This window comes from Pleurodeles waltl, chromosome 6 (assembly GCF_031143425.1).
Source record: "Pleurodeles waltl isolate 20211129_DDA chromosome 6, aPleWal1.hap1.20221129, whole genome shotgun sequence".
Classification (NCBI taxonomy): domain Eukaryota; kingdom Metazoa; phylum Chordata; class Amphibia; order Caudata; family Salamandridae; genus Pleurodeles; species Pleurodeles waltl.
This window is the reverse complement of record NC_090445.1, coordinates 1,084,030,277-1,084,042,330: the sequence shown is the minus strand read 5'-3', so window position 1 is coordinate 1,084,042,330 and position 12,054 is coordinate 1,084,030,277. Positions and strand designations below refer to the sequence as shown.

The 12,054-nt window shown below is 44.8% G+C and overlaps 1 protein-coding gene across 3 annotated transcripts in view; it reads right to left on the bottom strand.

Moving 5' to 3' along the window:
- Window positions 1–7,221, bottom strand: part of SLC66A1 (solute carrier family 66 member 1) — a 128,523-nt gene extending 121,302 nt beyond the window's left edge. Inside the window, exon 1 of one of the 3 annotated variants that reach the window (XM_069240151.1) lies at window positions 7,025–7,221. The gene's annotated coding sequence lies outside the window, so the exon portion shown is untranslated. The remainder of the gene's footprint in view (window positions 1–7,024) is intronic. The other 2 variants (XM_069240152.1, XM_069240154.1) reach the window with 2 other exon arrangements.
- Window positions 7,222–12,054: the final 4,833 nt, after the last annotated feature.

The following is a 12,054-nucleotide window of genomic DNA, read 5'->3' as shown; positions in this document are numbered from 1 at the left end:
AGCAGAGTGTAGTGGTGTGGAGTGGTGCAGAGTAGAGTGATGAGTCAAAGAGTGAATTATGCATGGTGTGGTAGCACACTGCCATTACAAACAACACATTTTCAATTGAAATGACCGTTACATGTGCACAGGCATAAAGCTTTACTAATAAAATTATACAGTGCACAAACAAAAATGTTTGGAAATTGCATCACATAGTCTAATGATTAGTTTTGATCATAATAAAGTATTTGTTTCCAACACACTTCAGAAAAAAACATTTGCTTAATTTCTCCATGCGTGACTTTGATATATTCTGATATACTTACGCAGTTCATTTAAATGTTGTTTTGTGCTAGAAGAAAACGTTTTCCTACACCCAAGATTGTAACATAAATCCTCTCACTTTGAAGTCAGAGAAAGAAAAGTAAAAAAGCACCCTTGGAAGACAGTGCCTGGCATTTGACCTTGGTCTTTGAATGCACAGCAAATGTGACAAGATAAGAATAACATTTAAAGGCCTGTTATTAGAAAGTGAGTTCAAGAAAGAATGCAGAAAAGACAGTTTAAACAATTGGAGGGACGATATGAAACTGGAGAGCCTAGAGCTAATAAAGCATGCAAATGAAAGGCCAGAAAAGTTACAAACCACTGTTTTTCACTACTGCAAAGCTTATCTTTCCAACAGGATAACATTGGGATTCCCTTATTACATTCTATAAGTGTAACTTCCATTTGGGAAGAGATGGGACCCCAAGGTTTGTTGTGTCTGGAATGACAATTTAGAATCACAACTTATGGTGAAGTCAGATTTTAAACTGTACTTCTGAAAATGACACTTTTAGAAAGTTGTCATTTTCTTACTTTATCCATTTGGTGCCTTCCGCCTATCTCTGAAAGCACTTCTGGCGTGAGTTATAGCTGGGCTTGTGCATTCCCTCCAGACAGCCACACATAAAGAAGCTTAGGTGTGACTGATGGGCTAGCCAAAGTCGGATGAGCCATTCTGGGAGGATGGGAGCAAGTAGTTGACACTTGTTAGACCCGACATACGTGGGGCGGTCTTATCCCAGACTATTTGCCTTTCTCTTCTGTTTTGTTTCTGTATCTTTTTGTTGGCCTTAGAACTCTGAACACTTTACTACTGCTGAACAGTACTAAAGTGCATGTGTTTCTCCCCTAAAACATGGTAACACAGTTGTATCCACAATTGGCATATTTATTTTACGTATAAGTCCCTTGTAAAGTGGCATACCATATATCCAGGCCCTGTAAATTAAATGCTACCAGTGGGCCTGCAGCACTGATTGTGCCACCCACTTAAGCAGCCATGTAAACATGTCTCAATCCTGCCACTGCAGAACCTGTGCATGCAGTCTAACTGCAACCCTGTCTTGGCATTTAAAATCTCTTGCCAACTCCAGAACTCCCATTTTCTTATATATAAGTCACCCCTAAGATAGGCCCTAGGCAGCCCATTGAACAGGGTGCCATGTAAGCAAGAGCAGGACATATACTTTTAAGTTTTCATGTCCTGGTAATGAAAAACTCCCCAAGGTCATTTTTTATGACTGTTAAGCATGCCTTTCTCGTTGACCAGAATTAAGAATTCCTGATAATACCTTTCAGCTCCAAGTCCTGATCCGAGAGGAGCTGCTGCATCATGTAGTACCATTGGAATGATGATAATAGATCCTCTTTACTGATATAGTCGGATTTACTATTACTATTTTAGAAATGCCACTTTTAAAAAGTGGGCATTTCTCTGCACTCACTGCCCTGTGTGCCCAAAGCCTATCTCCAATACACGTCAGGCTTGGACTAGGTGACAGCTACACTTGTGAATTCCCTTCAGACACCCACAACACAGAATACTCATCCGCATGCATCTCCATACTGATGGGTGGCGGTTGGGAAGGGCTCACACTTACACCTCAAAGGGTAGTGACTAGAGTCCACATGAAGGGGCTGATTACCTCCCACTGATAGTCTGGAACTGAGGCTGACCTTGAAGGGGGACATCTGCACTTTGCATGAACTCTTTGTAGTCATCCCCCACATCAAAGGCACTTTCTAGTATAAGCACTAGGTCCCTGACACACTCGAGTGAAACGCTGCTGGTGAAAAGACTGCTGTGTGCCAGGATGGTCACTCTGGCAGGATTGACTGCTTTCAAGAATTACTGCCTGCTTTGCTGAGCCACCCTGCTACCTGCTGATCTCTGCCCTGTAGCCCACGACACGTTCTTCAAAACCAGAGTGACTCAGAGGTGCTTCTGCTTCCCTTTGCCACACGCTACTTACAAATTCAAGCAGAGCGGCTTGTCTGAAACTTCGCCACTCGCATCAGTGATCTGCCCGGAGCAGCGTTCATTTGTCGCTCACTACTTTCAAATTCACACTGAGTGGCTTTTGCCAAACTTCACTGCTCACATTTGTGAAATGCTCAGAGTGGCACTGCTTTTTGTGCCACTTGCTTCCTTCAAATTCAACCTGAGTGGCTTTTGACAAACTTTGCCGACGCATCTGTGACTTGCCCGGGGCGGCCCTCCTTTCCTTTGCTGCTCGCCACTATCAAACTCAATCCAAGCGGCGTTTGCCAAACTTTGCTACTCCTATCTGTGACCTGCCTGGAGCGGCACTGCATCCCTTTGCCACTGTTACTTTCCGGCAACCCAGGCGGCCTTGACAAACTTTGTCACCAGCATCTGTGAAATGCCTGGAGCAGCCCTACTTTCCTTTGCTGTTTGCTACTTCCAGACAAGCCAGGCGGTTCTGCCGAACTTTGCGACTTGCATCTGTAAATCGTCCTGACTGGCCCTGCTTTCCTTTGCTGTTCGCTACTTTCAGTCAACCGGGCAGCTTTGACCCGCTAAGCCGAACCCTACTCTCCGAGAGGAGCACAACCAGGACAGAACCGGAGTCCATCAGGACATTGACACCCATGCCGAGGAATCCCCGGCACCAGCATTTTGATCTCTGCATTTGCTCATCAACCGTGATTTATTTTTGAGTCTGCAAAGCAAATATTTCAATATTTGTGAATTATATTGTGTTGAATTTAAAATTAACCAGATACACAAACTTTATTTTTCTACATCTGTGTGAAGTATTTTCCTGTGGTGTATCTCCTGAGGTTATTGTGTGCGTGTTGCACAAGTACTTTACACATTGCCTTCTAGGTTAGTCCTGCCTACTCTGCACCAAGCTACCAGAGGGTGAGCACAGGCTAATGTATGTTATGTTATTGACTTGCCCTGACTAGGATTGTGGTTCCTGCTTGGACAGGGTGCATACCTCTACCAACTAGAGACCCAATTTTTAACAACACTCACACCTGAAGGGGCTGTGTCCTTACTCCACACAAAGTGCTGCATACCACCCAGTAGTGATTCTGAAGCAAGGGAAGCGACTGTCTCCCCCACTTCAAAGGCACAATTGGGTATAGGTACTGGACCTCTGACACCACCAACTCCGTACACTTCTGGACCTGTCGATACTGTGCCAGGAAGAAGGACTGTGGTTCTGCTGAAAGGACTGCCACTCTGCTGTGCTGTCCTGCTGCCCTTCTTGCCTGGCAGTGAGAAAGACTAGTCGTGCATTACTCCAACCCAGAACCAAAGTGACTCCAGGGTCTTGCCTCCTGTGTTCTGAAGTCTCTGAGACTTCAAAGACTTCCAACTGACCTGCTACATCACCTGGACTCTTCTAACTGTGAGTCTTGCCCAGCAAAGTCATGCCAATCCAGTCCTGGGTCCTTGGAAGTGGGTATAAAGTGCTGCTCCACCCACAACCAATGCATCAACGCTGTTGTGAGGGACCGAACCACCACATTGCCCACGTTGTGTGAATCGGAACTTGCCAATGGCCTCTACTGTGGGGATCAACTCTAATGCAGGGCCCGAACCGGCGCATCACCTTCTGAACCTTTGCACCGCTGAGCCACCGCATTGCTGCTGCTGCTGGTATTGACTCCGTGGCATCGCCTTCTGAACCAGTACACCCTTGTGTCGCTGCATCGCCACTGCTGCATGAGGGGATGAAAACAAAAATATGCATCTCCGCAACTGCGTGGGTAAAAAAAAATTAAAAAATCGGCGCATCTTCTCTGCTGCAAGATTAACACTAGCCTATCGCCCCCCTCTGCTCCCCACATCACCATCAACGCAACCAGGATTAAGGTACTGTTGTTCAGCGGGCCTCATTGGGTCCCTGTAGCTTGTCTGCGCTCCACTGAGGTCCGCCTGAACTCTCAACTGTGTCCCAGTCCATTGCAACCAGATATCCCAAGTAAGCGCTTATTGCTTCTAATTGCTATTCTATCATTTATTTTTAAGAATTCATAACTCAATTTTCACTTATTTGATTTTTGTTTTATGGTCTTGTTTTATATTTATCAAATTAAGCTCTATTTTTCTAACCAGGTGTGGTATCTTTGCACAATCATTTACATGGTGTCTCATAAGTTAAGCCTGACTGCTCTGTGTCAAGCTACTAGGGGGTGAGCACAAGTTACTCTAGGGTGGCTCCCCTTTTGTTATGGATTTCAGTTTGGAGTAACGAACATGCCTGTCTTAATAGGGATATCCTAAGGGATTGTTTGGCCTGCGACAATGTAAAGCATATTCCCTGGCTGTCGTACACAAGGAAGATGGCACATGACCTGGGGCGGCCTGAATTGTTTGATTATCCCGAGGACCTGACTAGCTACGATAAGAAATGGGTTAAGGATAACTTTCAGAGAATCCAGGAGACCAAGAGGGAGGGGGAGGCTCTAAGGAAAAAATCGATCAGGGAATTTACTATGCTAAAGATGTGGGTGGGTCCTGAGCGATATCTTTTAGAAATCAAGGATGTGAGGGGAAGGTCTCTCATAACTCGATTTCGCTTGGGGATCATTAGAAGTAATTTGTGCTTCCCCCTAGGTCAGTATGGGGAGAAATGTATTAGACCCTGCCCCTGTGATGGTGTGTCCCATCAGACTTTGATCCATTTTACACTGTTCTGTGTCTTTTATGCACCATTTAGAACCCGATTCCTACTACCGCTCCTTAGGCCCAAGGGTTTTGTGCAACACCGTCCTACTTTCATGTGGCTGCAAATGGCCTCAGATGTACTGGTATGGAAGGGCCTGGGATCATTCCTGAAGGGAGCTACTACTTGGCGCAAAAATGTAGAATGTTTAGAATGATCTCATTTATTTTTTCTTCAGTTTTTATGAATGAGGTTTTTATCTTCTTCTGTTTTTTTTTTTTTTATATATATATATATATATTTATATGTACATGTTTTTATGATGGGTGCTTTTATTATACATGGTTTTTATTGGTATTCTTATAATGTTTTGTTGATTATGTATTGTAATGGATGAATTTTTTTATACCGAATAAAGCTTCTTCTTCTTCTAAGTATTAAAGTATGGAGAATGTTCTACTCTAGGGTGTGACTTACCCTGACTAGGATTGTGGTTCCTGCTTCAACAGGTGGCATACCTTTGCCAACCAGAAGCCCAATTTCTAACAGAGACGTCTTATGCATCAGAGGCCCAGAGGGAGCTTCATGGCGCTGAACATGCCTCTCTGCTCTTTTTTTAAAAAACTGCACGTGACCAAAGTCCCGTACCACACCTTGTTTTCATTCCCCACGTCGCATACTCCTACGCATCTCTGGGCTTGTACTTCCTCAAGTCTATCCCTTCCTACCTACGCACTTCCAATCACCTAGTGAGGGGCAGTGTCTCTCCTCGCCTCTGCTTGCATGCCCTTTACTTCAAGTTGCGATGTCTTGACCGACATGCATAATGCAAACAAGTCAAAGAATAAAAGAGCGGGAATGTGCGAAGGCATCAAATTATGTGACGTCACGTCGCAGCCCCCTCCACCTTTATTATTGCATTAGGGTCAGTAAATAGTCTCTTCCAACATGTCTGTGTCGAAAGCCCGCAGGGCTGAAATGCCTGCCTGTGGAAAATGCAGCACCTGCCTGTGGGTCCCACCGTCATAACAACCCTGTCAGCTGATAAACACCTGACAGTCTTGAGTCACAAGCATTCTGCCTGGGCCTATCAGGTCCTTAACAGTCTCAGCACAGGCTGCAGTCACCTGCCTCCCCCGCGGGTCTCTGAACATTCTGCTTCACCTGCGCCCTCGTGTTCCCCCGCAGGCCACCTTCTTGTCTCTGCACTCCGTATTCCACCCCGCAGAGTTCCCGGTAGTTATAGGGTACGGTATTCACCAAATAGGACTAAGGACTAACACAGCCAACAGTCGCCACGTATTTAAGAGTGCAGAGCCCTCAATAACACCTCGACCCTCCCCAGAAGATTCACACGGACCAGGGCCCCGTAACTTGCCCCCACCCCAAACTACTCACATAAAAAGGACAGAATCCTGATGCTCTCATCCCGGTACCATATGTCACTGTTCTCTGAAAGCATGCTTACGTACGGTGCTTTAAATGAGCCGGTCCTGTCAGGTACGAAATGCCTGCACGTTTATCATTTGAAAGGGGCTTCTCAACAGAGGTTAACGGGAGAGTGCCCGAAATTCTGAGAGGCAAAGAAGTGCTCCGAGATAGCGGATACCTGCACTTACATATTTTATTTCAAGCACTTTTTATAGCTTTCAATTATCATAGGGCACTGCCCCGTGTTCGACCCCCCTTCCCCCGGGTCACTCTCAAGCACCAGTGAGCACAGAAACAATTTTCCCTTATCTTCCCAGATACTACTAATACAGCGCCCTTACACTGTGCCCCATCCCAAATATCACACAGTCAAAGACCACAGTGCTTCGAAACCCTCGATGATCGCAGGTCACTGCGCTAAGCATCAACGTCCTGCTCGTGACACCCTGCCTGCCTCATCTCACTTCTAGTATCTACTTCACGGCACTACCCTCCGCCCGTACTACCCCGTCAGAATCAAAGGGGTTGCCACCCTCGAGTCTCCTGGGCGGATGTCTGTCTCCTCTCTAATTAAACGGACAACTGTAACGTAGATGACACGGGTGGTCACAGAGTTCTCTCAGTACTAGGGACTTACTTACCTTGTTCGCACGGTCTTTTAATCCCGTGGTTTCGTCTTGCCTCTGGTCTCCCTCATCCTATCGTCCCGGGTACCTCCGTCCCAGCAGCCTTTCACTTTGTTTAGTGAGCTCCGGCTCCCTTCCTCGCAGCCTTTCCCTCCTGCATCACCCTGGCGGCTGCTGCTGCTGTTATTCTCTGTCCCTGTGTCAGTGTCTCTGCTACCGGTTCCTGGTCTCGGTCACCTGACTCCCAGCCCTGCCCCGCGCTCCCGTCACGCAGTAGGCGTACCCCGAACTCCGCGAGCATCAGACAGGGAGTTGCACAATGTGCTGAGACAGCGACAAAGCTCTGAAGTATCCATAGCTATCTCCAGAGACAGCACATTGCCCACCACAAAAGAGGAACACAGCACGTGACCCTCTCCCTACCGCCCCCACTCAGCTCCCTAAGCCTCCACATCACAAGTGACACACTCAGCATGCAAGTGGACCCACTTAAAGTCTGTCCTAACTTTGTAGTAAAATGTATTGTAGGTACTCGGACCATAGGGCTCACAGCACAGCCAGGACAAACTACGGCTCCCAAAAACAAGAGCGACTCTGCCTAAGAGGGGCAACTGCCTCGCAGTGTTTTATGTGGCTCGAGGGTGCACTTGTTCCCTAGGATAAGGTACTTCTAGTTCACACGCATACAGCGTTAACTAGGACTACATGCCCAGAGCGCAAAGCAAAAACAAAAACTAAACCGGTTGAGGTAGTCGTGGAAACTTGGAACCCCTGTATGGCCTGGGGCCACTTGGCATAGATGTAGTCCCCAAACTATGAATAAAGGTATACATCTCGGCAACAGAGTGACCAACTATACCTGAGCATGGAGGGGGAAAACGAGTAGAACATGTCCATTTATTGATGGAACAACTGACTCCAATTACTAAATGCGACAGCTGTCATTTCAGACACATCTGATTACAAACCCATAACTACAAGTCCCAGAATGCCAAGGAAAACGGCATGAACTGGATTAACTACTCACTCTGGGGCCCTTGAGCTTTCTGTGACACAAGGAAGGCAACCACAAAGGGAGACAGGGTGACCAGTTAATTCCCAACTATCAAGAGTGCTAGAAAAGGAGATGAGAGAGGGAATCCATTCCTCCCATTTCCTTAGCATTGGCTTTGTGGTTTGTAACTCACATTTGCTCCCTTTCTATTTGCTGGCTTTATTTGTCTTAGGCTTTCCAGCATGTCTTTATCCCTCCTGTAAAGCATTTCCAGTTGCCACCTCTCTGATTGGCTCCTTTTATTCCTCCAAGAACGCTCACTTTCTGAGACCTCTTTTTTTCTTTTTCGTGAGGCACTCCAGGAGAGTAGATGTGTTTTTAGTTGTCTCCAGCACGCTAGTTCACAGCAGTAAACTGCTGCATTCCTTTGAAAAGATTTCTTCCTTCCTATCTATCTGGTTAACTGATTCCATTTATCTATACAACTACCAGATGTCTGTGATAAATAATGTTGAGTTTACAAGCTGGTTTACTTTGGTCAGTGCTCTTTACTAGTTGCATAGCTAAATCTATCAGCTTCCTTAATCTCACTCCTATGCCATAGACGCTGGAAGAAGGGGATCGGGGGTTGCTAAAGCACCCCCAATACAACAATGCTGTAGTTTAGAGGTAAATGAGCAATAAACACGCCTTTACATTTTGTTTTTATCTTGTCACAGTTGCTGTGAATTCAAAGACAGAGGTCAAATCTTAGGCTCTGTCATCAGAGGGAGGTTTGTGTTTAATTGTCTTTCTCTGACTGCAAACTGACAGGATTTATGAGACAACTTTGCTTGGTACAGGGGGTTGAAAGGAAAGGTTGTGGGATGCTATGTTTTTTCTCTGAAGAACAAAATGTAAATGCCTTTATATGAACTGTGTAAATATGTCAGTATGTATCGGAATTAGGAAAGCACAAATAAATCACATTTCTTTGTAATTTCGAAGTGGGGTGGAAACAAATATTTTCATAGGATCAAAACAAATCCATAAACTTGATGATGCCATTTCCACACATTATTCACTTGCACGCTGTGTATTTTCATCAGTAAACTGTATGTCTGTGTAAATGTAATAGTCATTGCAATTGACAATACGTTTGCTGTAATGGCAGTGTCCTCCCACACTATGGTTGTGTGACAGAATATCAGAGCTAAAAATATCATGTGGACAGGCTATTGTGTCAGAAATATGGAGGACCAAAATGCTAAGAATGTAAGTGAAAATAGGTAAGTATAGATTTATTATTCTTAACTGCACATCTGTGTACCATGAAAAGATATATCTTGTCAAGGTACATATACAGTATGTGGAGTTAAGTATAGTAAAACTTTGCTTACCCCTAGAAACTTACCTTCACAATATTTTTGTCCTTGATATTCTTGACATGATGTTTAGTCCACACAATGTTTTTGACTTTATATTTTAATCGAAACACCCCACACCGTATATACTCCATTATACGCACTTCAACTTCACTATACTCCACTAAACACCACTCCACCCCACACTACTACACTTTACACCACTTCACAACACTGTACTATACTCTATGTCATTCCACTCTACGAAATCCAACTTTACTCCACTCTATGATACTACTTCAATCCAATTTATGTCACTCCACTTTACTCTGTGCCTCTCCACTCTATAACACACTATTCCACTGTACAACACTCGACGCTACGAAACTCTACTCCATGTATGCCACTCTACTCCACTTTATGCTACTTCACTCTGCTTTATGACGCTACTCTACTCTACTCCACTATGCACCACTTCACGGCACTCTATACAATTCTATGCCCTCCACTGTATGACACTCTATACTACTTCACTCTACATCACTCCACACCAATCTACAAATCTCTATGTCCCTCAACAACACTTTACACCAATTCACTCCACTCCATTCTGTTCTCCAACACTATGCCACTTCACTCTCCAACACAATACTTCACTTTACAACACTCCCCTCCACTCTACAACACTCCACTCTACAACACTACATGGCACTCTACGACACTCCACTCTACGACACTTCACTTCACTGCACTCCACCCCACTACACTCAAATCCACTCTATGCCATTCACTCTATGCTACTCCACTCTTCTCTGCAACACCACTCCACTCTCTGAACCTCTACTCCACTCAACACTCTACTCCACTTTGTGCTACTCCACAACACTCTACTCCACTCTATGCCCCCCACTCTATGCCAGTTCACTCCTCACCACTCCACTTATGACATCCTATGCCATTACACTCTATGACACTCTACTCCACTTTGTGCTACTCCACGACACTCTACTCCACTCTATGCCATTTTACTCCACACGACTCCACCTATGACATCCTATGCCATTCCACTCTATGACACTCTACTTCATCCTACAACACCCTCACCACTCTATGCCACTTTTGTTCCACACCATTCCACTATACTCCACTTAAAGCCACAACAATCTACTCTATTCCAGTCTACAACACTCTACTACATTCCATTCTATGCCACTCCAATCTGCGTTACTCCACTCAGTGCCACTCCACTCTATGCCACGTCACTCTACGCCACACCACTCTCCGACACATTACTCCACTTTATGGTACTCTGTTCCCCTCCACTCTACACCACTTTAGGCCACTTCACTCTATGCAAGTCTACTCCACTTTATGCCCCTTCACTCAACACACTCCACTCTACGACAGTGTATGCCGCTCCACTCTGACATTTCACAACACTCAACTTTATGCCACTCTAAGACACTCTCATCCACAACATGCCACTCCACTCTACGCCACTCTCCTTAATTACACTCCACTTAATGACACTCCACTCCCCACTTCTCTACTCCAAACCACTCTATGACATTCTACAATACTCCACTCCATGCCACTATCCTCAACACCATTAACTTTTAGTCATGCTGAACAGCAGCCAAGCTAGTGTACAACATGATTAAAACACATTGATGAAGCCACTAGCTCTTACATAGATGAGACCTGATAGCTTTGTAAAGCTTGTTGGGGCAAGGATGTACTTTTCATCATCAGATTTTGTCCCAGAGGAAAAGAGACAGACAGAAACCCAGACAAGGCGAGATAGGATCCAGAGAAACACACAAAAAAGAGAATGAGCAACGGAGTAAGCAGGGATGAAAAAGAACCAGCAAGGGTGAGATAGAGAGTCAGAAGTGCAGTGTGGTGGTACACGAGGTGTATTACATGAGGTGTAGTCAAAACTATGAAGCCCTAGTATTTGGCAATCCTGTCATTCCCACGCACTGCAGCAGGTTTCTAAGAAAAACCTCTGACCCCTGTACTTATTTCTATATTAACTTTTTATTCAAGTATGTATACACGTACGTATGAATTAATTTAGTTATTTATTTAATAACAAACTAAAGTGTCAAAGACTCAGGTCTAAAATCGGGTTCAAAATCACCTCAGCTAGGGAAAACAATAACCTGTTAAAGACAGTACGAGCCGAGCCAAGAAAACAACTGTTCAGAAAAAGTTAGAGAAAAGTTCACTTTAATAAAGTAAAAATAAAACCTGTCATTTAGGAATAGAAAAAACACAGAAAGTGTATGAATTGCAAGCACATGTGAAAGGTATAGGCTTATTTTGTACTTTTAAATGCACCTGAACCTTGCACTTCTATGTTGATGTAAAGATGTAAAGAATTTGTTTTATTATGTTACAATGCACTGTTACCAGTGAGGGTATCCTGGCATTGTACGGAGGTGCAAGTCTGGGGTGGTCCGGGGCAGTGCTTCATTTGTAAATAAAAAGGTGCCGGTGCCCAAAGCCCTCCTGGTAAACACGCGGCTGCTGCAATTAAATGTGTGAACACGGAATACCAGGCAGCATAATCCTGAAGCCAACTCGAGCTGCTTCAAATCATATAAAGCCATTCCCTGCCCCTTCAGCTCACTCTTGCAGCTGTTTTCTCCCTTTGTGACGCTTTTTTGTTTTTCCCTTCCTCCGTCTTTTCCATATGTGTCTTT